This window comes from Somniosus microcephalus, chromosome 4, assembly GCF_052327205.1.
Source record: "Somniosus microcephalus isolate GS21.2 chromosome 4, FLI_Smic_1.0, whole genome shotgun sequence".
Classification (NCBI taxonomy): domain Eukaryota; kingdom Metazoa; phylum Chordata; class Chondrichthyes; order Squaliformes; family Somniosidae; genus Somniosus; species Somniosus microcephalus.
Genome location: NC_140990.1, coordinates 38,499,204 through 38,522,054, shown reverse-complemented (window position 1 = coordinate 38,522,054; position 22,851 = coordinate 38,499,204). Strand labels below are relative to the sequence as shown.

The following is a 22,851-nucleotide window of genomic DNA, read 5'->3' as shown; positions in this document are numbered from 1 at the left end:
CCATTTATCGTCTCAGTGTAAGTGGTCCCTGGATTTGGTGTCACAATGTAAGTGGTCCCTGGATTTGGTGTCACAATGTAAGGGGTCCCTGGATTTGGTGTCACAGTGTAAGTGGTCCCTGGATTTGGTGTCCAGATTCTTTTCCAGCCATTTTGAGCTGTCCCTTACCCCGACACCAGAAAGTCAACAAACCCTTCAGGACTCTCGATCCTGACTGTAAAGACAACTATCTATTCTTCTAATTATAGAATCCCCTATACGACAATGTTTCCACTCTGCTTCTCCACCCCTTGGACAGCCTCCTGTTCCATGGTGCCTTGGGCAGCATTCTAGCTGTCCTTCCCAGTCTTTCTCCTGATCCTCACCAGGTATTGAGTACTTTGTACTTGGACAGGAGCAGTGTCTGCTGGACTTCCTTCACTACTTCTACATTCCCCTTTCCCGGCTGACTGACAGTCACACACTCCCCTTCCTGCACCTGTGCTTTCTTCTGGTGTGTGACTGTACTCGAGTAAATTATCCAGTAATTCCTGCTCCTCCCTTATATGTCGGAGTGTCTCTAGCTCGGACTCCAGCTCACTGACTCGGAGCTGGAATGTCATGAGGCAGAGACATTTGCTGCAGATGTGGCAGTCTGGGACAGTCTCGTTGTTCACAAACTCCCACATACTAAAATCCCCACACACTGCCTGGTCTTTATGAATGAATGAATTTTATTTTTTGTTATCTGTAATTTATTTCATAAACTGTGATCAATTACTTTGCTATTTATCAGTTATGAGCATCTTTAAAAGTAGTTAGAATTTAATCACTTACATAGTTTTCCTTTGACTTACACTTACTTGCACCACGCTCTAGATCTATGGTCACCCGGTGCGGAGGGGAGCAGGCAGGTTGGAGAACCTCCTCGTGGGTCAGCTCCTGGGCCTGGCCAAGAAAGCCATTAATTGGTCCAGGCAGCGGGCGGTCGAGGGGGTCGTTCAGCCCGATTGCCTGCCTCTCTTCCGCGGCCATGTTCGCGCCCGGGTGGCCCTGGAGATGGAGCACGCGGTGTCCGCCGGCACACTCGAGGCCTTCCGCGACTGGTGGGCACCGCGGGGACTGGAGTGCATCATCACCCCGACAACCACATTTTAATTTAATTTGTTAAGTTTCATTGTAAAGTCTTATTAGTTACAGTTTATTTGTTTAAGTGTGCATGTAAAAGAGTACACTTACTTGCACTAATAAATCCTTACTAAGTCAAGCTTAACACTAACCACTAAAGAGACTAAAAACACAAAGGAATATCAATGCACTTACCGATATACTTATGTTAATTTACTCAGCTGTGTGTTGATTATGATAGAAGCATAGAAGATAGGAGCAGGAGTAGGCCATTCGGCCCCTCGAGCCTGCTCCACCATTCAATGAGATCATGGCTGATCATCCAAATTCAGTACCCTGTCCCTGCCTTCTCCCCATATCCCTTGATCCCTTTAGCCTCAAGAAATATATCCAACTCTTTCTTGAATATATTTAATGAATTGGCCTCCACCGCCCTCTGTGGCAGAGAATTCCACAGGTTCACCACTCTCTGGGTGAAGAAATTACTCCTTATCTCTGTCCTAAATGGCTTACCCCTTATCCTTAGACTGTGACCCCTGGTTTGGACTCCCCGACCATCGGGAACATCCTTTCTGCATCTAGTCTGACTAGTCCTGTTAGAATTTTATAAGTTTCAATGAGATCCCCTCATTCTTCAAAACTCCAGCGAGTGTAAGCCCAATCGACCCAATCTCTCCTCATACGTCATTCCTGCCATCCCAGGTATCAGTCTGGTGAATCTTCGCTGCACTCCCTCCATGGTAAGGCGACCAAAATTGCACACAGTACTCAAGCTGTGGCCTCATCAAGGCCCTGTACAACTGCAGCAAGACATCCTTGTTTCTGTACTCGAATCCTCTCGCTACGAAGGCCAACATACTATTTGCCTTCTTAACCGCCTGCTGCACCTGCATGCTTACCTTCAGCGACTGGTGCACAAGGACACCCAGGTCTCGTTGCACTTCCCCTTCTCCCAATCTATTGCCATTCAGATAATAATCTGCCTTCCTGTTTTTGCCACCAAAGTGGATAACCTCACATTTATCCACATTATACTGCATCTGCCATATCACCCAACCTGTCCAAATCATACTGGAGTTTCTCGGCATCCTCCTCACAGCACACATGCCCACCCAGCTTTGTGTCGTCTGCAAACTTGGAGATATTACATCTAATTCCCTCGTCTAGATCATTAATATATATTGTGAATAGCTGGGGTCCTACCACAGATCCCTGCCGTACCCCACTAGTCACTGCCTGCCACGCAGAAAAGAGCCGTTTATTCCAACTCTGCCAACCAGTTCTCTAGCCAAGTCAGTACCTTGCCCCCAATCCCTTGTGCTTTAACTTTATATGCTAATCTCTTATGCGGGACCTTATGTAAAGCCTTCTGAAAGTCCAAATATACCACATCCACTGGTTCTACTTTATCTATTCTACCAGTTACAACCTCAAAAAATTCCAGTAGATTAGTCAAGCATGATTTACCTTTTGTAAATCCATGTTGACTTTGTCCGATCCCGTCAGTGTTTTCCAAGTGCTCTGCTATTACATCTTTTATAATGGACTCTAGCATTTTCCCCACTACCGATGTCAGGCTTACCGGTCTATAATTCCCCGTTTTCTCTCTACCACCTTTTTTGAATAGTGGGGTAACATTAGCTACCCTTCAATCCATGGGAACTGTTCCAGAGTCTATCGAATTTTGGAAGATGACCAGCAATGCATCTACTATTTCTAGGGCCACTTCCTTAATTACCCTAGGATGTAGATTATCAGGCCCTGGGGATTTATCGGTCTTCAATCCCATCAATTTCCCTAACACCATTTCCCTACAAATACTGATTTCATTCAGTTCCTCCCTCTCATTAGACCTTATGTTCCCTGACATCTCTGGGAGGTTATTTGTGTCCTCCTTTGTGAAGACAGAACCAAAGTATGTATTTAATTGGTCCGCCATTTCTTTGTTCCCCATTATAAATTCCCCTGATTCTGACTGCCAGGGACCTACGCTTGACTTCACCAATCTTTTTCTCTTCACATATCTAAAGAAGCTTTTACAGTCAGTTTTTATGTTCCCTGCAAGCTTACGCTCATACTCTATTTTCTCCCTCTTAATTAATCCTTTTGTCCTCCTTTGCTGAATCCTAAACTGCTCCCAATCCTCAGGTTTACTGCTTTTTCTGGCCAATTAAATGTCCTCTCCTTGGATCTTATGCTGTCCCTAATTTCCCTTGTTAGCCACAGTTGAGTCACCTTTTTTGTTTTATTTTTATGCCAAACAGGGATGAACAAATTCTGTAGTTCATCCATGCGACCTTTAAATGTTTGCCATTGCCTATTCGCCATCAACCCTTTAAGTAACATTCCCCAATCAATCCTACCCAACTCGCACCTCAGACCATCGTAGTTTCCTTTATTTAAATTCAGGACCCTAGTCTCTGAGTCAAATACTTCATTCTCCATCTTAATGAAGAATTTGATCATATTTTGATCGCTCCATCCCAAGGGGCCTCGTACAAGATTGCTAATTAATCCTTTCTCATTACATAATACCCAGTCTAAGATGGCCTGATCTCTAGTTGGTTCCTTGACATATTGGTCCAGGAAACCATCCCGTATACACTCCAGGAATTCCTCCTCCACAGTATTGTTACTAATTTGGTTAGCCCAATCTATATGTAGATTAAAGTCACCCAATAACAGCTGAGCCCTTATTGCACGCGTCTCTAATTTCCCATTTAATGCCATCCCCAACCTCCGCATTACTGTTTGGAGGTTTGTATACAACTCCCACTAATGTTTTCTGCCCCTTGGTATTTCTCAGCTCTACCCATACAGAGTCCACATCATCAGGGCTAATATCCTTCCTTACTATTGTGTTAATCTCCTCTTTAACCAGCAATGCTACCCCACCTCCTTTTCGCCTGTCTTTCCTGAATATTGAATACCCCTGGATGTTGAGTTCCCAGCCTTGGTCACCCTGGAGCCATGTTTCTGTAATCCCAATCATATCATATCCGTTTACATCTATTTGCGCAGCTAATTCATCCACCTTATTATGAATGCTCTTCGCATTAAGACACAAAGCCTTCAGGCTTGTTTTTTTTTAAACACTCTTCGACCTTTTAGAATTATTATTTACTGTGGCCATGTTTGATTTAAACCCTTGATTTCTCTGACTGCCACTTTTGCTTTTCTCCTTCCTATCTTTTGCTTCTATCCTTGTTTCCCTTTCCTGTCTCCCTGCACAGGTTCCCAACCCCCTGCCATTTTAGTTTAAAGCCTTCCCAACAGCACTAGCAAATACTCCCCCAGGGACATCGGTCCCGGTCCTACCCAGGTGCAAACCGTCCAGTTTGTACTGATCCCACTTCCCCCAGAATGTCCCAGGACTTTGAATCCCTCCCCCTTGCACCATTCCTCTAGCCACGTATTCATCTGAAATATCCTTCTATTTCTACTCTGACTAGCACGTGGCACTGGTAGCAATCCTGAGATTACTACCTTTGAGGTCCTATTTTTTAATTTACTTCCTAACTCCCTATATTCAGCTTTTAGGACCTCATGCTGGTTTTTACCCATATTGCTAGTACCTATATGCACCATGACAACTGGCTGTTCACCCTCCCCCTCCAGAATGCTCTGCAGCCACTCCTTAACATCCATGACCTTTGCACCAGGGAGGCAACATACCATCCTGGAGTCTAGTTTGTGGCTGCAGAAACGCCTATCTATTCCCCCTACAACAGAATCCCCTATTACTCTTCCACTCTTCCTCCTCCCGTTCTGTGCAGCAGAACCACCCACGGTGCCAGGAAGTTGGCTGCTGCTGCCTTCCCCCGATAAGCCATCTCCCGCAACAATATCCAAAGCAGTATATCTGTTTGAGAGGAGGATGTCTACAGGGGACCCATGCACTACCTGCCTGCGCCTACTGCTCTGCCTAGCGATCACCCATTCCCTTCCTGCCTGTGCAGCCTTTATCTGCGGTGTGGCCAACTGATTAAACGTGATATTCACGACGTCCTCAGCATCGCGAATGCTCCAGTATGTATTCATTCGCAGCTCCAGCGCCGCAATGTGGTCTGCCAGTAGCTGCAGCTGGATACACTTCCCACACACATGGTCGGCAGGGACACAGGAAGTGTACCCGATTTCCCACATAGTGCAGGAGGAGCATGCCATGGGGCTGGCATGTCTTGCCCTTTAATTAATTCAAATCAATACCACTAATTACACTACAATTAAATGATATACTCAAGGGCCCTTGTTTTCTAGCACTCCCCGCTACTCAACAGCGACCTTAGCAACTACAAACCACAAAATTAAGACCTTTCAAACCGTATAAACTATTAACCTAAACTGTCAAACTATAGAGTAGTATAAATACTCACCTGGCCGTACTCACACAATCAGCTGCTTCCCCTGCGCAGGCGTCACTTTCTGTACTGCGACGTCACTCTCGAATTCTGCCGCCGCTCCTGCTGCTCGACTGGGCCTGAAAATCACCGGCCTTTATTTTCACCCACAGCCGCTGCTCCCTTGCAGAGCCGCCGCTCCCGATGATGTCACTTTTTCGGTGTCCTCCGGTGCGATTATTTATTATTTACTGTTGCTCCATGGTTTAAATTACTGAGCACCTCCTTCCCCCTCAACATCTAATTCCCATTCTCACCAAATTCCCCTTACCTTCTTCTTAGGCAGTCCCTCGGAACAGAGGATGACTTGCCTCCACACTAAAAATGAGGTCTCAGGTGACTGATGAGTCCACTGTGGGACCTACAGTCTCTGTCACAGGTGGGGCAGACGGTGGTTGAAGAGGCAGGTGGGTGGGGTGCTTGGGTTGACGTGCGCTCCTTGCGCTGTCTGCGCTTGGCTTCCACTTGCTCCCGGCGAAGAGGTGTTTGGCGCCTTCCCAGATGCTTCTCCTCCACTTTGTGCGGTCTTGGGCCAGGGATTCCCAGGTGTCGGTGGGATTGTTGCACTTTTTCCAGGAGACTTTGAGGGTGTCCTTGAAGCATTTCCTCTGTCCACCTGGGGCTCTCTTGCCGCGTCGGAGCTCCGAGTAGAGCGCTTGTTTTGGGAGTCTTGTATCGGGCATGCGGATGATGTGGCCCATCCATCGGAGCTGATCGAGCATGATCAAAGCTTCGATGCTCGGTATGTTGGTCTGAGTGAGAACATTGATGTTGATGCGCCTATCCTGCAAATGGATTAGCAGGATCTTGTGGAGGCAGCGTTGGTGGTATCTCTCCAGTGCTTGGAGATGCCTGCTGTTGTGTCTGTGTGTTGATAGAGACACTGAAGACAGGAGTTGGTTTCACAGGTGTTTACTGAACAAAGTCTGGAGGGGAACTAACTGATACAACACAATATACAGGCTTATATAGCCCGAGTGGCCATTACCGGCATTACAGTACACATGGGGCTCTTAAAGGCACATACACTACAATTCCTCCCCTTTTAGTCAACCAGTACATAATATTTTAAGTAATTATTAATTACATGTTACAAGAAAAATAATCTACACCTTGCTGCAGTTAATTAATTATAAGTCAGTCTCTCTGGAGGCTTCCTGACTCGGTCCGGATAACGCCTCGGTGGTGTAGTAGGTTCTTTTGACAAGGCTGATTCGGCTTGAATGGCAGTGTCAGGTTCATCGGGTTCCATTATCACCGGATCGGAGGTAGATATGGGTATCTCTACTTCATCGTTAGACGTAGAGAGTTGTGGTGTAGGTTGTCCCCTTTCGGATGACTCTATGATTTGGTCAGCATGGCGCCTTATTATGCTTTCTCCGATGTCCACGGTATACATCAGCGGTCCTAGTAGTGTGCAGATAGTTCCAGGCTGCCATTTCTCGGTACGGTACTCCCTGGCCAAAACTTGTTGACCTATCTGGAAGGTTCTAGTTGGCCTTTCATTCATGCCTTGAAATTGCCGGTTCTCCACGTCCCTTCTGATGTTGGGCTTGATCAAATCCAGCCGGCATCTTAGGCTTCTATTGAAGAACATCATGGCGGGAGTTTGGTTTGTAACCATACGTGTTGCATTCCTGTATGCGAACAAGAAGTTATCCACCTTGTGCTGAAGTTTTATGTCTTCATTACCCATGGCCTTTATGGCCTTCTTGAAGGCCTGGACAAACCTTTCAGCCAATACATTGGTGGCGGGAAGGTATGGGGCGGACGTGTAGTGCTTAACCCCATTGTTTTTTTTTTTTTTTTTAAGAACTTCCTGAATTCTTCGGACACAAATTGCGGTCCATTATCAGAACAGATCTGTTCCGGCAGCCCATTCCTGGCAAATATGGTCCTTAATACTGTGATGGTTTTTTCCCCGTGGTGGTGGAGGACATCTTTATTACCTGCGGCCACTTGGAGTGTGCATCAACCGCGATTAAGAACATCGAGTCCATAACTGGACCAGCAAAGTCGACGTGTACCCTTTGCCAGGGAGATGAGGGCCACTCCCATGGCTGTAGAGGGGCTTGGGGTGGAGCGTTTTGGACCTTCTGGCATCCGAGGCAGCTCGTCATTTCTTCGATGTCTCCATCGAGACCTGGCCACCATACAAAAGCCCTGGCTAGGTTCTTCATTTTCACTCCACCCAGATGCCCCTCGTGAAGCTCCTTTAGCACTTTATCCTGGAGTTTGGGTGGAATCACCACTCTGTATCCACACATCAAGCTTCCTCGGCACAGACAGCTGTTCTCTTCTTTGCGAGAATGCTGGCAACAGTGGTTCGCCATGTGCTGGCCATCCCTTCACTGTTAAATCGTAGACTCGAGAGAGAGAGAGAGAGAGAGAGAGAGAGAGAGAGGGGGAGGGAGTCAGGTCATTTCTAGTTTCCCTTTCAATGGCAGAATTTGTTACTGGTAGACATTCGACTATGGTCGAGTGGAAAATCTCCACTGGGTCTACGGTAGGTGCTTCTTCTACCGTTGGCAACGGTAGCCGCGATAACACGTCAGCATTCCCATGCTGTTTTGATCCTTTGTATTCTATGTTGTATTGGTGTGCCCCTAGAAAAAGGGACCACCTCTGTAGCCTTTGTGCTGTCATAATGGAAACACCCTTTAGGGTTGAATATGGAGATGAGGGGTTGATGGTCAGTCAACAAGATAAATTTTTGTCCGTGTAGGTAATGGTTGAATTTCTTCACTCCCCATACCAGGCTGAGTGCTTCCCTGTCGATTTGGGCATAGTTACGCTCAGCCGAGTTCAATGAGCGTGACGCAAAAGCTATCGGCCGTTCCGAGCCATCAGGGAATTTATGCGACAATACTGCTCCTATGCCGTAAGGGGATGCATCACACGCCAGTCTGATTGGCAGTGATGGGTTGTAATGAGCCAAAACTTCTTTGGACGTGATTAAGTCTTTGCATTTATGGAAGGCACGTTTACAGTCTTCGCTCCATTTCCAAATTACTCCTGTTTGTAGCAGTTCATTAAGAGGGTGCAGAAGAGTTGATAAGTTCGGTAAAAATTTACGATAGTAATTTATTAATCCCAGGAACGACCTTAATTGTGAAACATTCTCAGGTGCTGGGGCTTTTATGACCGCTTCAATTTTCTCAGGTGACTTATGCAGCCCTTCCTTATTAATTATGTGGCCACAATATATTTGATTTTGGAAAAATTCGTACTTGGGGCGATTTGCTCGTAGGCCCCGTTCTCTCAGCCTAGTGAGCACCTGCTCCAAATTGGCAAGGTGCTTGTTGTCGTTTTCTCCTGTTACAAGGATGTCGTCTAGGTAGCATTGAGTCCCCGGAATCCCTTGGAGGACTTGCTCCATAGCTCTTTGCCAGATAGCTGGAGCGGATGCTACTCCGAAGACCAGTCGATTGTACTGGTACAGACCTTTGTGTATTTATCGTGAGATTTTTTTTTTTTTTTTTTTTAATATATAAAGAGGCCTCTTCAACCTCCATCTGTAGATATGCCTGTGCCAAGTCAATTTTGGTGAAACGTTTCCCTCCGGATAGTGAGGCGAAAATATCTTCTATCCTCGGAAGAGGATACTGTACCGTGTGAAGGACCGGGTTTACAGTCACCTTGAAGCCTTCACAGATGCGAATTTTTCTCTGTTCTTCAGATTTATCATTATTCAATGCTTTCTTCATGACTGGAACGATGGGTGTTGCCCACTCGCTCCAATCTATTTTGGATAATACGCCTGCTTTTTCCAAATTCTCCAGCTCTGCCTCGACTGCTGGACGAATTGCGTATGGCACCGGTCTTGCCTTAAAAAATTTGGGAATTGCTGCATCTTCCACTTTTATTGAGGCGGTGATGCCTTTCAAGGTTCCTAGTTTCTCTTTAAAAGACATCTTGGCCAATGCCAAAGTAGTGTTTCATCGTTCAGGTATGACGTCATCATCGTTTTTTTTCTTACTGGTCACCGTCAGTGCCTGAATGGAGTGCCAGTCTAAACGTTTTTTCCTGATCCATTCACGTCCCAACAGCGGTGGACCACCATTTTGTAGAATGTATAAATACAACTTTTGTATTTCCTTGCCGTTGTATATAACAGGCACCCTTATTTTTCCTTTGGGGTATACTTTCTGCCCCGTATAGGTTTTCAAGATAATGGATGTGTCTTTTAAAGGTATATGCGGAAATAGCCGCTCGTAATCCCGTCGATTTATGACGGTCAGAGCTGATCCTGTATCTAGCTCCATTTTAACTGGGGACCCTGCTATCGTGAGGGTAACCCAAATGGTCTGGTAATCTTCTTTGGCAATTACATTATGTAATTTGAGACAACTTAGTCGCTTGTTTTCGGAGTCGCTAGCGCTCTTCTGGTCTTCGGAGCTACTGTCAGTCATCATTTGTACCTTTCTGTACTTTTCTTTATTGATTTTTTTTTTCCCCGTCTGTGGATTTTTTTTGTCCAGATCGGCATACCCGTGCAATGTGTCCAATCTTTCCGCATTGCCTGCATGCTTTGTCCTTGAACCAGCAGTCCCTCTGGTCATGGGTGGATCTGCCACAGCGATAACATCTCTCGAAACCCTGTGTCATTTCATGGGTGCCGAAGTCCTGTGTCTTTTGTTGTATCTCTGCAGCTCCTCTTGCTGCTGCTTCGTATGATACAGCCATACTGAAAGCCTTGTCCAGTGTTAAATCTTTTTCAGAAAGCAGCCTTTTTTGTGTTCCTTCACTTAAGAGACCGCAGACGAATTTGTCTCGAAGATAATCTGCTAGCCCTGCCCTGAATTGGCAGTGTTTTGATAGCTTTCTTAATTCGGTGAGGTAATCAGCGTTACTTTCATTCTTGTGTTGATTTCTCTTGAAGAATTTGAATCGTTCCGCTATCAGCAGCGGTGTTGGGTTTAAGTGCTCCTGTAGGGTATCAACAAATTCTTTAAAATTCTTGTCCTTTGGTTTGGCTGGAGTGATTAAATTTCGTAACAGCCCGTATGTCTTTGCGCCCATTAGATTTAGCAGTACTGAAGCTTTTTTTTCATCTTCTATTCCATTTGCGGTGCAATATACCTCCACTCTTTCCATGTATGTGGTCCAATCCTCTATCTCGTTATCAAAAGCATCAATATTGCCAGACTTAGGCATCCTAGAAATAAAATGGCGCTTCCCGCACTTTTCTTTCTTTTCTGCAGAAAAGATATGGCGCTTCCCGCGCTTCCCCGCCGCTGCTGCCGATGACAACGCTGTTTCCCGCGGTTTCCGTTCGTTTTATTTATTTATTTACAGTTGGAGACTCGTTCCCGCTGGACTCTCTCCAGGTCTGAACGCCGACCTGCTTGCAGCGCCGGCCATCTCCAGAGTGCTCCCTCCCAGTCTGTTACTGCTTGCCTCTGCTTTCGCTGCTTGGCCCAGCTGTTGAGCCAGCCACTGGAGCCCCAGCCCGACACCCAGGAAGGATTATTGCAGTACCTGCCACCAGCTTGGCTAGCTGGTGAAACCACAGCTTTTTCTTTTTCTTGATTTTTCTTCAACTTTGGACGCCAGAGGGATCGATGTCCTTGAGGTGCTGCCAAATTGCAGGCAAGTCCGTTTCCAATTCGTCGCCACTGTTGTGTCTGTGTGTTGATAGAGACACTGAAGACAGGAGTTGGTTTCATAGGTGTTTACTAAATAAAGTCTGGAGGGGAACGAACTGATACAACACAATATACAGGCTTATATAGCCCGAGTGGCCATTACCGGCATTACAGTACACATGGGGCTCTTTAAGGCACATACACTACACCTGCTGTACATGGTCCACGTCTCTGAAGCATACAGGAGGGCGGGTATCACTACTGCTCTGTAGACCATGAGCTTGGTGCTGGGTTTGAGGTCCTGGTCTTCAAACACTCTCTTCCTCAGGCGACCGAAGGCTGCACTGGTGGTGCCTTTGTTGACAGTAGGCTCCCAAGGTATGGAAAGTGGTCTACGTTGTCCAAGGCCTTGTTGTGGATTTTGATAATCAGGGGGTAGTACTGTGTGGCAGGGGCAGGTTGGTAGAGGACCTTTGTCTTACGGATGTTTAGTGTAAGGCCTATGCTCTCGTACGCATTGGTGAAGGTGTTGATGATGGTTTGGAGTTTGATCTCCGAGTGAACACAGACGCAAGTGTCGTCTGCATACTGTAATTCGATGACAGAGAATGGGATGGCCTTGGATCTGGACTGGAGGCGACGGAGGTTCCCCGTTTGTTCTGTAGATTAGCTCCACTCCAGCGGGGAGCTTACCGAGGGTGAGATGGAGCATTGCAGCCAGGAAGATCTAGAAGAGCGTTGGTGCGATGACACAGCCTTGCTTGACCCCGGTCCGTTTAGCAAGTCCGTTTATCACCCTGTTTAGCAACTCACTCCATTAAATAGATTCTCCAGCTCTGCGCCACACCGCTCATCCTCCTCCTATTCTCTACTCCAAAGGTATCTCTGTCCTCAGCTATTCCACTCACTTCTCCTGCACATTGTTGTTGAGCAAAATGGCAACGGTTATTACCTAGAACACTCCGCGGGCTAGAATAGGCCCTATCAATGCTGCAGAGGCTGGTGCGCAGGCGCGTGGTGGGCACGGTGCAGGGCGGGTCCCACGTGTGTGCAGTGCCGCCAGTCGGGTGATGGTGGCGGAAGGCGGGGAGAACATTCCGGAGCGGGAAGGAGGTGGCGGAGCGCAGGGGAGCAATAGAACCGGCGGGGAGGCTTTATAAACACCCGGGGTGGGCCTCCGGCCCCGAACAAGAGCCTCCGGGCCGGGCGTTTGTCCCGAGCGGGGCGGCAGCTGTGGGGTTTTCTCCCGGTGACAGGCCCGGGTTAACGGCCGCCATCTTGAGAGGCTCAGGGGGCAGCAGGGCGCATGCGCGGCCCCCTTGGCCAGGAAGAGAGAATATTGTCAATTTCTATCCTGGACTCGCAGTGATGGCTTTTGTAAACTCCTTTTACAGGCTGTGAGAAGGGCAGCATTTACACACCGCAATCTCAAACCAAACATCACATCAAGATCTGACAGAGTCACTCCATTCATCAGGACCTGAATATCATCGGCCTCATTGAATGTGGAAGGAGAAATGTTTGTCTGTTCTGTCTGGGAAAAGATTTCAAACATCAGCGTGACTGGAAAAGCACCGAGACACACACACACCCGAGTGAGAGTGTTCCAGTGCATTGACTGTGGAAAGAGCTTTAACTAGTTACACAGCCTGAAAAAAACATTGCACCGTTCACAGTGGGGAGAAACTGTACACGTGTTGTGTGTGGACGAGACTTCAACTGATCGTTCAACCTGGAGAGACACAAGGACGCCCGCACCACAGAGAAACCGTGGAAATGTGGGGACTGTGGGAAGGGATTCAAATATCCGTCTGAGCTGGAAACTCATCGACACTGTCCAACTGGGGAGAGGCCGTTCACCTGTTCCGTGTGTGGGAAGGGATTCACTCAATCATCCCACCTCACTGAACACCATCTTGTTCACACCACGAAGAGACCTTTTAAATGTTCTGACTGTGAGAAGAGCTTTAAAACAACAAAGGATCTGCTGAGGGACCAACGCACTCACACTGGGGAAGAGACCGTTCATCTGCTCCATGTGTGGGAAGGGATTCACTCAGTCATCCACCCTGGTCACACATCAGCAAGTTCACACTGGGGAGAGGCCTTTTATCTGCTCTGTGTGTGGGAAGAGATTCATTAGTTCTTCCCGTTTCATTGTACGCCAACACACTCACACTGGGGAGAGGCCGTTCGCCTGCTCGGTCTGTGGGAAGGGATTCACTCGGTCATCCCACCTGCTGAGACACCAGCGAGTTCACAAGTGACGGCAGGGGTTGGATTCTGCTGTTGTTAATCACATCCAGGACTGAACCATGTTCATTCTGTCAGTTGGGATTTGTTTCTGCTGATGTTAATAACCCTATAACTGGGCTGGAGTTTCATAGAATCTTACAGCACAGAAGGAGGCCATTCACTCCATTGTGCCTGTGTTGGCTCTCTGGTAGAGTTATCCAATTATTCCCACACCCCAGCTCTTTCCCCATCGCCCTGCAATGTTTCCTTCTCAAGTATTCCCATTTATAAGCTGTTATTGAATCTGCTTCCACCACCCTTTCAGGCAGTGCATTCCAGATCACAACAACTCGCTGCCTAAAAAAATTCTCATCTCCCCTCAGATTGTTTTGCCAATTATTTTTAAATCGGTGTCCTCTGGTTACCAACCCTTCTGCCAGTGGAAACAGTTTCTCCTAATTTACTCTATCAAAACTCTTCATAATTTTGAACATCTGAATTAAATCTCCCCTTAAATTTCTCTGCTCTAAATAGAACAATCCCAGTTTCTCCAGTCTCTCCACATAACTGAAAACCCTCACCCCGGTACCATTCTAGTAAATCTTTTCTGCATCCTCTCCAAGGCCCGAGCCTCGCTGTCACTGTCCCTTTAATCCAATACTGACCCCTGGGGAACACCACTGTGTACGACCCTCCAGTCTGAGAAACAACCGTTCACCACCACTCTCTGCTTTCTGTCTCTGAGCCACAGTTACTGTCCCTTTAATCCCATGGGCTTTCATTTTGCTAACAAGTCTCAACCCTCTCCTGTACTTCATCAAAAAACTCAATCACGTTAGTCAAACATGATTTGCTTTTAACAAATCTGTGCTGACTTTCATTTATTAGCCCAGACTTTTCCAAATGTGAACGAATTTTGTCCTGGATTATTGTCTCACCACCGACATTAGGCTGACTGGCCTGTAGTTGCCGGGTTTATCCCTCGCCCCTTTTTAAAAAAAAAATAAAAACAGGGGGGGTAACATTTGCAATCCTCCAGTCCTCTGGCACCACCCCCATATCCAAGGAGGATTGGAAGATTGTGGCCAGAGCCTCCACAATTTCCACCCTTACTTCCTTCAGTAACCTAGGATGCATCCCATCCGGACCAGGTGACTTATCTACTTGGAGGACTGCCAACCTTTTCAGTATATCCCTCTATTTTTATCCTATCCAATGTCGCTACTACCTCCTCCTTTACACCAACACCAACAACAACTTGGATTTATATAGCGCCTTTAACGTAGTAAAACGTCCCAGGGTGCTTCACAGGAGCGTTATTAAACAAAATTTGACACCAAACCACAGAGAAAAGAGGCCCACAGCCTGTTCATCCTTTCCTGATATGTATACCCTCACATTTCTGGTATCATCCTTGTAAATCTTCTCTGCACCCTCTCCAGTGCCTCTATATCCTTGTTATAATATGGTGACCAGAACTGTACGCAGTACTCCAAGTGCGGTCTAACCAAGGTTTGATACAGGTTTAGCATAACTTCCCTACTTTTCAATTCTATCCTTCTAGAAATAAACCCTAGTGCTTGGTTTGCTTTTTTATGGCCTTGTTAACCGGTGTTGACACTTTTAATGATTTGTCTATTTGTACTCCTAGATCCCTTTGCTCCTCTACCCCATTTAGATTCTTATTTTCCAAGTACTATGTGACCTCCCTATTTTACTCACCAAAATGTAATACCTCACATTTATCTGTGTTGAATTTCATTTGCCAATTATAGGCCCATTCTTCAAGTTTATTAATGTCTTCCTGTAATGTGTTGCAGTCCTCCTCAGTATTGGCTATGCCCCTCAAGTTGGTGTCATCCGCAAATTTAGAAATTGTGTTTTTGATTCCAAAGTCTAAATCGGTAATATAAATTGAACAAATAGAAGTTTGATTGGTCCACATGTTTCTCCCACATTAGTGGCCCCTGAAAGGGAGCCTTGTTGGGCTGATTCTTGTCTGGTGACCCTGGGCCAACCCAGTCTCACCCTATTGGTCCGTCCGAAAAGGCCCAGTGACCAGCAGAGAAAATCAGCAGCTCATTGATTTTATTCTCACTCTGCACACAGCGGGTGTAGAACTGAATCCAACCAGAGTAGAGGGAGGGGGAAAACTGGGAGTGGAGGAAAGAAATGTTGGAGATGGTGCGATGGGTTTGGATTTCAGCACAGGGAGGAGGGAGAGAGTGTGTGGGACGGGGATTTACAGCTTTGGGGGAACAAGAGAGGAAAGAATGTTCCATAGAAACTAGAATTGTCTGTCCTGAATTTCTATTCTGTACTCAGCGAGGACTTTTGTAAACTCCTTTTACAGAGAATCAGATGGGGAGGATTTACAAACAGGAAACTGAAACCAAACATCATGTCAAGATTTGACAGAGTCACTCAATTCATCAGGACCTGAATATCATCGGCCTTTGAATGTGGAAGGAGAAATGTTTGTCTGTTCTGTCCGTGGGAAAAGATTTCAAACATCAGTGTGACTGGAAAAGCACCGAGACACACACACCCGAGTGAGAGTGTTCCAGTGCACTGACTGTGGAAAGAGCTTTAACCAGTTATACAGCCTGAATAAATATCGCACCATTCACAGTGGGGAGAAACCGTACACGTGTTCTGTGTGTGGACAAGGCTTCAACGGATCGTCCAACCTGGAGAGACACAAGGACACACACACCACAGAGAAACCGTGGAAATGTGGGGACTGTGGGAAGGGATTCAATTAACTGGCCCAGCTGGAAACTGGGGATAGGCTGTTCACCTGCTCCCTCTGTGGGAAGGGATTCACTCGTTCAGCCCACCTTTTAACACAAGGACATTCACACAGGAGACCGTTCCCATGTTTTGTGTGTGGGAAGGGAGTCGCTTGTTCAGTGCACCTTTTGACACACAAGCGAGTTCACACTGGGGAGAAGCCATTCACCTGCTCCATGTGTGTGAAGAGATTCACTCAGTCATCCAACCTGCTGAAACACCAGCAAGTTCACAAGTGACTGCAGGGGTTGGATTCTGCTGTTAATCACATCCAGGACTGAACCTTGTTCATTCTGACAGTTGGGGTTTGTTTCTGCTAATGTTAGTAACCCCTATAACTGGGCTGGAGATTAATATTTTGATATCTGCCAAATAAATCAGCTTTGTTTCAAACAGTGTATCGAGTCCTTGATTTCTCCAAGATAAGAGGAGACTAATTGATGACCTGTTACCGACTGCTCCATTTTTGGGCCTTTTCTCCTTTCTAACTCTAGATTATTTCAGTTCTCATACCTTCGGTTACTCTCATGGACAAGTCCCAGCTCCCCATACCTTCCAGAGTGCCTCTCCTAGCCTTGGTATCCAGGGAAGGTATCAGTAACACGCCCGGGGTCACTAAACACAAAACCCAGTCTGTTAATCACTGCCAGCGAGTGGACTTAGTGTGTGTCCCACAGCATCTCTCTCACCTTCGATATGTGAATAGAGCATCAAAACCTGGTTTAAATTTAATTCCACTCAGCAAATGTATTTAACAAGTAAACACATCACATCAAATCATTGGCAAAAATCCAGAGGGGAGATGAGACATTTTTTGCTCCGTGAGTTGTGATCTGGAATGCACTGTCTGAAAGGGGGTGGACGCAGATTCAATAGTAACTTTCAAAAGGGAATTGGATCTACTTAAAGGAAAAGTTTGCAGGGCTCTGGGGAAAGGGCCAGGGAGTGGGATTAATTGGCAACTCTTTCAAAGATGATCACGGCCCTATAAGGCAGTTCTATATTCACAGGAGAAAGGCTGATATCTAACTCCCTGAGAATAGAGAAAGATCCCAACTCTCTGAAAACACCTTGAATTCTTTCTAAAAGCCTTTCAAATGCTGACAGATTCCTTCCTTCTTTTGAAATTCCACTTCTGTGCGCCGGGGGTGCAGGCAGTGCTGGGCACAGAGGGAGCAGCAAACCAGGTTCAGAGTGGGCTCGCTGGGTGTCCCTTACCCGGGGTTTTCCGATGAGCAGCAAACCGGGTTCAGAGTGGGCTCGCTGGGCGTACCTTACCCGGGGTTTTCCGATGAGCAAACCGGGTTCAGAGTGGGCTCGCTGGGCGTACCTTACCCGGGGTTTTCCGATGAGCAAACCGGGTTCAGAGTGGGCTCGCTGGGTGTACCTTACCCGGGGTTTTCCGATGAGCAAGTTAATAAGGGCGTTAAAAATAGCAAACCAAGCACTGGGCTTCATTTCTAGAGGGATAGAATTGAAAAGTCGAGAAGTTGTGTTAAACTTGTGTCGAACCTTGGTTAGACCACACTTGGAGAACTCGGCACAGTTCTGGTCTCCATATTATAAAGAGGATATAAAGGCACTGGTGTCGGTGCAAAGATTCACAGGGTTGATCCCAGAACTGAGAGGATGTACTTATCAGGAAAGACTGGACAGGCTGGGGCTCTTTTCTCTCGACCTGATGAGAGGTCTTTAAAACTGGGAAGAGGTTTGATAGGGTAGATGTAGAAAAGATGTTTCCTTCTGAGGGGGGAGTTCAAAACTGGGGGCCATAAATATCACAGTCACCAATAAATCCAACGTGGAATTCTTTACCCAGAGTGTGCTGGGCACAGAGGGAGCAGCAAACCGGGTTCAGAGTGGGCACGCTGGGTTTGCCCGTGACCTGGGCTTTCCGTTGAGCATGTGCTGGGGCCCAGTGGGATTTCACTGCTCTGGGGCATTTCTGAGTGTGTCACAGGAACATTAGGAACAGGAGGAGGCCATTCAGCCCCTCGAGCCTGCTCCACCATTCAATTAGATCAGGGCTGACCCGTATCTTAACTCCATTTACCCGCCTTTATTCCACATCCCTTGGAACAATTACCTCACAAAAATCGATCATCTCAGTCTTGAAAGCTTCAATCGACCCCCAGCATCCACAGCCTTTTGGGGGGGGGGGGGGGGGGGGGGGGGGGGGGGGGGGGAGAGGGAAAGAGAGTTCCACATTTCTACTACCCTGTGTGTGAAAAAGTGCTGCCTGATTTCACCCCTGAATGGCAGAGCTCTAATTTTAAGATTCTGGCCTCTTGTTCTTGATTCCAGCACCAGAGGAATCCTCCATGGCCTCCCCTCTCCTTATCTCTGCGAACTCCTCCAGCCCGACAACCTCGGAGATCTCTGCGTTCCTCCAATTCTGGCCTCTTGCACATCCCCGATTTTAATCACTCCACCATTGGCGGCCGTGCCTTCAGCTGTCGAGGCCCCAAGCTCTGGAATTCCCTCCCAAACCTCTCCACCTCTCTATCTCTCGTTCCTCCTTTAAGACATTCCTGAAAAACTACTGCTTTCAACAAGCTTTTGGTCATCTGCCCCAATATCTCGTGGCTCAGTCAAATTTGGTTTGATAACGCTACAGTGAAGCACCCTGGGATGTTTTACTACGTTAAAAGCGCTATCTAAATGCAAGTTGTTGTTGTCATTCTCCAACCCCCCTCAACCCGACTCCTTTCACCCCTACGCTCCAACCCCCCTCACCCCAACTCCCCGACCCCCCTGTAATGAAATCTGTTTGTCTTGCCTGTATCCGTTTTGCACTCATGTATATTACCCTCCCCCACACGGTGTATAGTTTCACTTCCTCTTTCCGGACTAACCTGGAAGGTTCCAGGTCTTGGCTCTTGGCTCCGCCCCGGACTTCTCTTACTTAAAAATCTCAGGATCTGTATGACTCATTCCTGTGAGCCAGTCGGTGTGTTGAGATGTTAGCTCTGATCTTAGTGATTAAAAGCCAACTTGTTTAAGCCTATAACTTCTAGTTGTGGTTATTGAAGGCACATCAATTTTAATCACTAAAGAATACTAGGATGGATCGACTCCTAAAACCAGAGCGTCTGGACTTGGATCCACATTCTGCTGAAGCATCAAATCAATTTGGACACTGGCCCAAATGCTTCGAACTCTTCGCGAGGTCCTCATCCGCTAGCGAGGTAGATAAACTGAGTCTACTGACTACTTGCGTTGGTCATCAGATTTATTCATTCATCCAGGACGCCACCTCTTACACGGAGGCCATCACTATCCTGAAGGCCCAATACCAGAGGCCAGTAAACGAAGTGTATGCCAGACATCTGCTGGCTACACGCAGGCAGCAACCTGAGGAATCAATGGACGATTTCTTACAGGGCCTAAAGGACTTGGTCCGGGACTGTAACTGCAAGGCCGTGACGGCCAACGTGTACTCTGACGAATTGGTCCGCGATTCCTTCATCACGGGCCTCAAATCGAATTATACCCGGTAGAGACTGCTGGAGAAGGAGGTCCTGGACTTAAAAAAGGCAGTGGCCACTGCGCGATCGCTGGACGTGGCCCAGAAAAACTCTGACTCTTATTCTTCCGGCCATGCGGCCCTCACCGCCTCGTGCGCGCCGCCATCTTGGAATCAGCCATCTTCCCCATCCAGGTCTCAGACCAGCTCTACACCGCCGGAGTCCCCACACAGAAGTTCACCCAGGAGTCCTACTACAGCGGCAATGTCTCGAGGCCCGAAATGCTACTTCTGCGGCCAGGCCAAGCACCCCAGACAACGATGCCCAGCGAAGGACGCTACATGCTTCAAATGTAAGAAAAAGAGGCATTTTAGCAAAGTCTGCAGGGGGAATCCGATTTCCAACTCCATCACCGCCTCGTGCGTGCCGCCATCTTGGGAGCCGCCATCTTTTCCCGACTCAACGGCCACCCAGGGTCCAACAGTGGCTTCGATCACGGTGGATCAATCGAGGCCACATCCGTTGACAAAATCCATGATGGACATCCAAGCAAACGGGAATTTAACAAAATGTTTAATTGACTGTGGGAGTACCGAGAGTTTTATCCACCCTAGCCTGGTACGGCGGCACTCATTAACGGTAACCCCTACACTGAGCAGAATTGCTATGGCTGCTAAGCCCCACACTTCGGACATTTTGGGCTACTGTGTGGTAACACTGACTGTAAAAGGCACGGACTACAAGGATTTTAAACTCCTCGTGATGCCAGAACTCTGTGTTAATGTAATCTTGGGCCTGGACTTCCAGTGCCACCACGAAAGTGTCACGCTAGCATATGGCGGGTCCCAGCCGCCACTCACATTCTGTGGCCTATCAACCTTAAAAATCAGCCCGCCCTCTTTATTCCCTAATCTCGCTCCGAACTGTAGGCCCATAGCGACCAAAAGTAGACGGTACAGTCTGGAAGACAGACACCTTATCAAGGCGGAAGTGGACAGACTCCTGCGGGAAGGCATTATTGAATGCAGTACCAGTCCGTGGCGTGCCCAAGTAGTCATAGTTAAAAATAGCGAAGAAACGGATGGTAATTGACTACCGCCAGACTGTTAATATTTATACCCAGCTGGACGCCTACCCTTTACCCCGCAGATCAGAAATGGTCAACCAGATTGCGCAATACCGAGTCTTCTCGACTATCGACCTCAAATCCACGTATCACCAGCTCCCCATTAGAACGGAGGACCTCCCATACACCGCCTTCGAGGCGAACGGACGCCTCTACCATTTTCTCAGAGTGCCCTTCAGGGTAACAAATGGGGTCTCGGTCTTCCAACGTGAGATGGACCGCATGGTTGACGAGAATAAACTACAAGCTACCTACCCCTATCTGGACAATGTCACTATCTGCGGGCACAACCAGCAAGACCACGATCTAAATCGCGAGATTTTTAAAAACTGCCCTAAAGTTGAATCTAACCTACAACGAAGACAAATGTGTCTTCAACACAACCTGTCTCTGTATCCTCGGCTGTGTGGTGGAAGATGGGGTAATTGAACCGGACACTGACCGATTACGCCCCCTAAAAGGAATTGCCCCTGCCACACAATCCCAAAGCTTTAAAAAGGTACCTGGGATTTTTTTCATATTATGCCCAATGGGTGCCCAATCCCTCATTAAATCGACGTCCTTCCCACTATCAGCTGAAGCTCGGGAGGTTTTCACCAGTATCAAACAGGACATTGAAAGGGCTGCACTGTATGCAGTGGACGAAAGCATTCCCTTTCAAGTCGAAAGCGATGCGTCAGACTTTGCCGTAGCTGCGACCCTCAATCAGGCTGGGAGACCTGTGGCCTTCTTCTCCCGAACCCTTCAGGGACCTGAAATCAGGCACTCTTCTGTCGAGAAGGAGGCACAGGCTATAGTGGAGGCAGTGCAGCACTGGAGACACTACCTAGCCGGCAAACGTTTCACCCTGCTCACCGACCAGCGGTCGGTGGCTTTCATGTTTAATAACAAAGGGGGAAAATCAAGAATGACAAAATACTCAGGTGGAGGATCGAACTATCCACGTTCGACTATGATATTATGTACAGGCCGGGAGCCCTTAATGAACCCCCAGACGCCCTATCGCGGGGAATGTGTGCCAGCATTCATACGGACAAATTACAGGGTCTCCACAACGACCTCTGTCACCCAGGGGTCACCCGACTATACCATTTTATAAAGTCCCGCAATCTGCCCCACTCCATCGAGGAGGTCAGGGCAATGACCAGAGCCTGCCGCATCTGTGCGGAATGCAAGCCTCGTTTCTACAGGCCTGACCGTGCACACCTTATCAAAGCCACACGGCCATTCGAGCGCCTAAGTCTGGACTTCAAGGGACCCCTTCCCTCTGCCGACCGTAACGTATACTTCCTCAATATCATCGATGAATATTCCCACTTCCCCTTCACCATTCCCTGCCCAGACATGACCAGTGCCATGGTCATCAAGTGTCTCTGTAATCTATTCTGCATGTTTGGCATGCCGAACTACATACACAGCGATAGGGGGACGTCATTTATGAGTGACGAACTGCGCCAGTTCTTGCTCTCGAAGGGGATAGCCACTAGCAGAACCACTAGCTACAACCCCCGGGGTAATGGGCAAGTGGAAAGGGAGAATGCTACTGTTTGGAAGGCTGTCACGTTAGCCTTAAAGTCAAAAGGCCTTCCGACCTCCCGCTGGCAGGAAGTCCTCCCAGACGTGCTCCACTCCATAAGGTCTCTGTTATGTACAGCCACTAACGCTACCCCTCACGAAAAGATGTTCATTTTCCCCCGGAAATCCACCTCGGGCATATCTCTACCCGCGTGGCTGACGTCTCTGGGGACAGTACTATTGCGGAAGCACGAGGGAGGCCATAAAACGGACCCCCTTGTGGAAAAGGTACAGCTCCTCCATGCAAACCCTCAGTACGCCTATATCGAATACTCTGACGGGTGAGAGGACACGTTCCATAAAAGACCTCGCTCCCTCGGGGAGCGGAGAGAACGATGAGAGACTACCCAAGGAAGACCTACACCAAAAAGAGAGACAGGACACCCAGGAGGTATCAATACCCAACTTTAACCTGGAGAACACTGCAGATAACCTGGAAGACACTGCGGAGGCCCGGACAGCGGAGGAACCAGAATCCACTCCCCTAGAGGCACCCCAACCGGCTTTGCGCCGATCACTGAGAACCGCAAAACCTCCTAACAGACTCACTTATACCAACT

At 47.7% G+C, this 22,851-nt stretch overlaps 1 protein-coding gene and 1 pseudogene across 4 annotated transcripts in view; one reads left to right on the top strand and one right to left on the bottom strand.

Moving 5' to 3' along the window:
* The window catches only part of LOC147118661 (uncharacterized), a 41,555-nt gene that overhangs the window by 10,459 nt on the left and 8,245 nt on the right, over positions 1–22,851 (bottom strand). The window lies entirely within an intron of this gene.
* Positions 12,819–22,851, top strand: part of LOC147118660 (uncharacterized) — a 53,196-nt pseudogene continuing 43,163 nt past the window's right edge. Inside the window, exon 1 of the transcript XR_015077868.1 lies at positions 12,819–13,350. The product of XR_015077868.1 is annotated as an uncharacterized LOC147118660 (transcript). The remainder of the gene's footprint in view (positions 13,351–22,851) is intronic.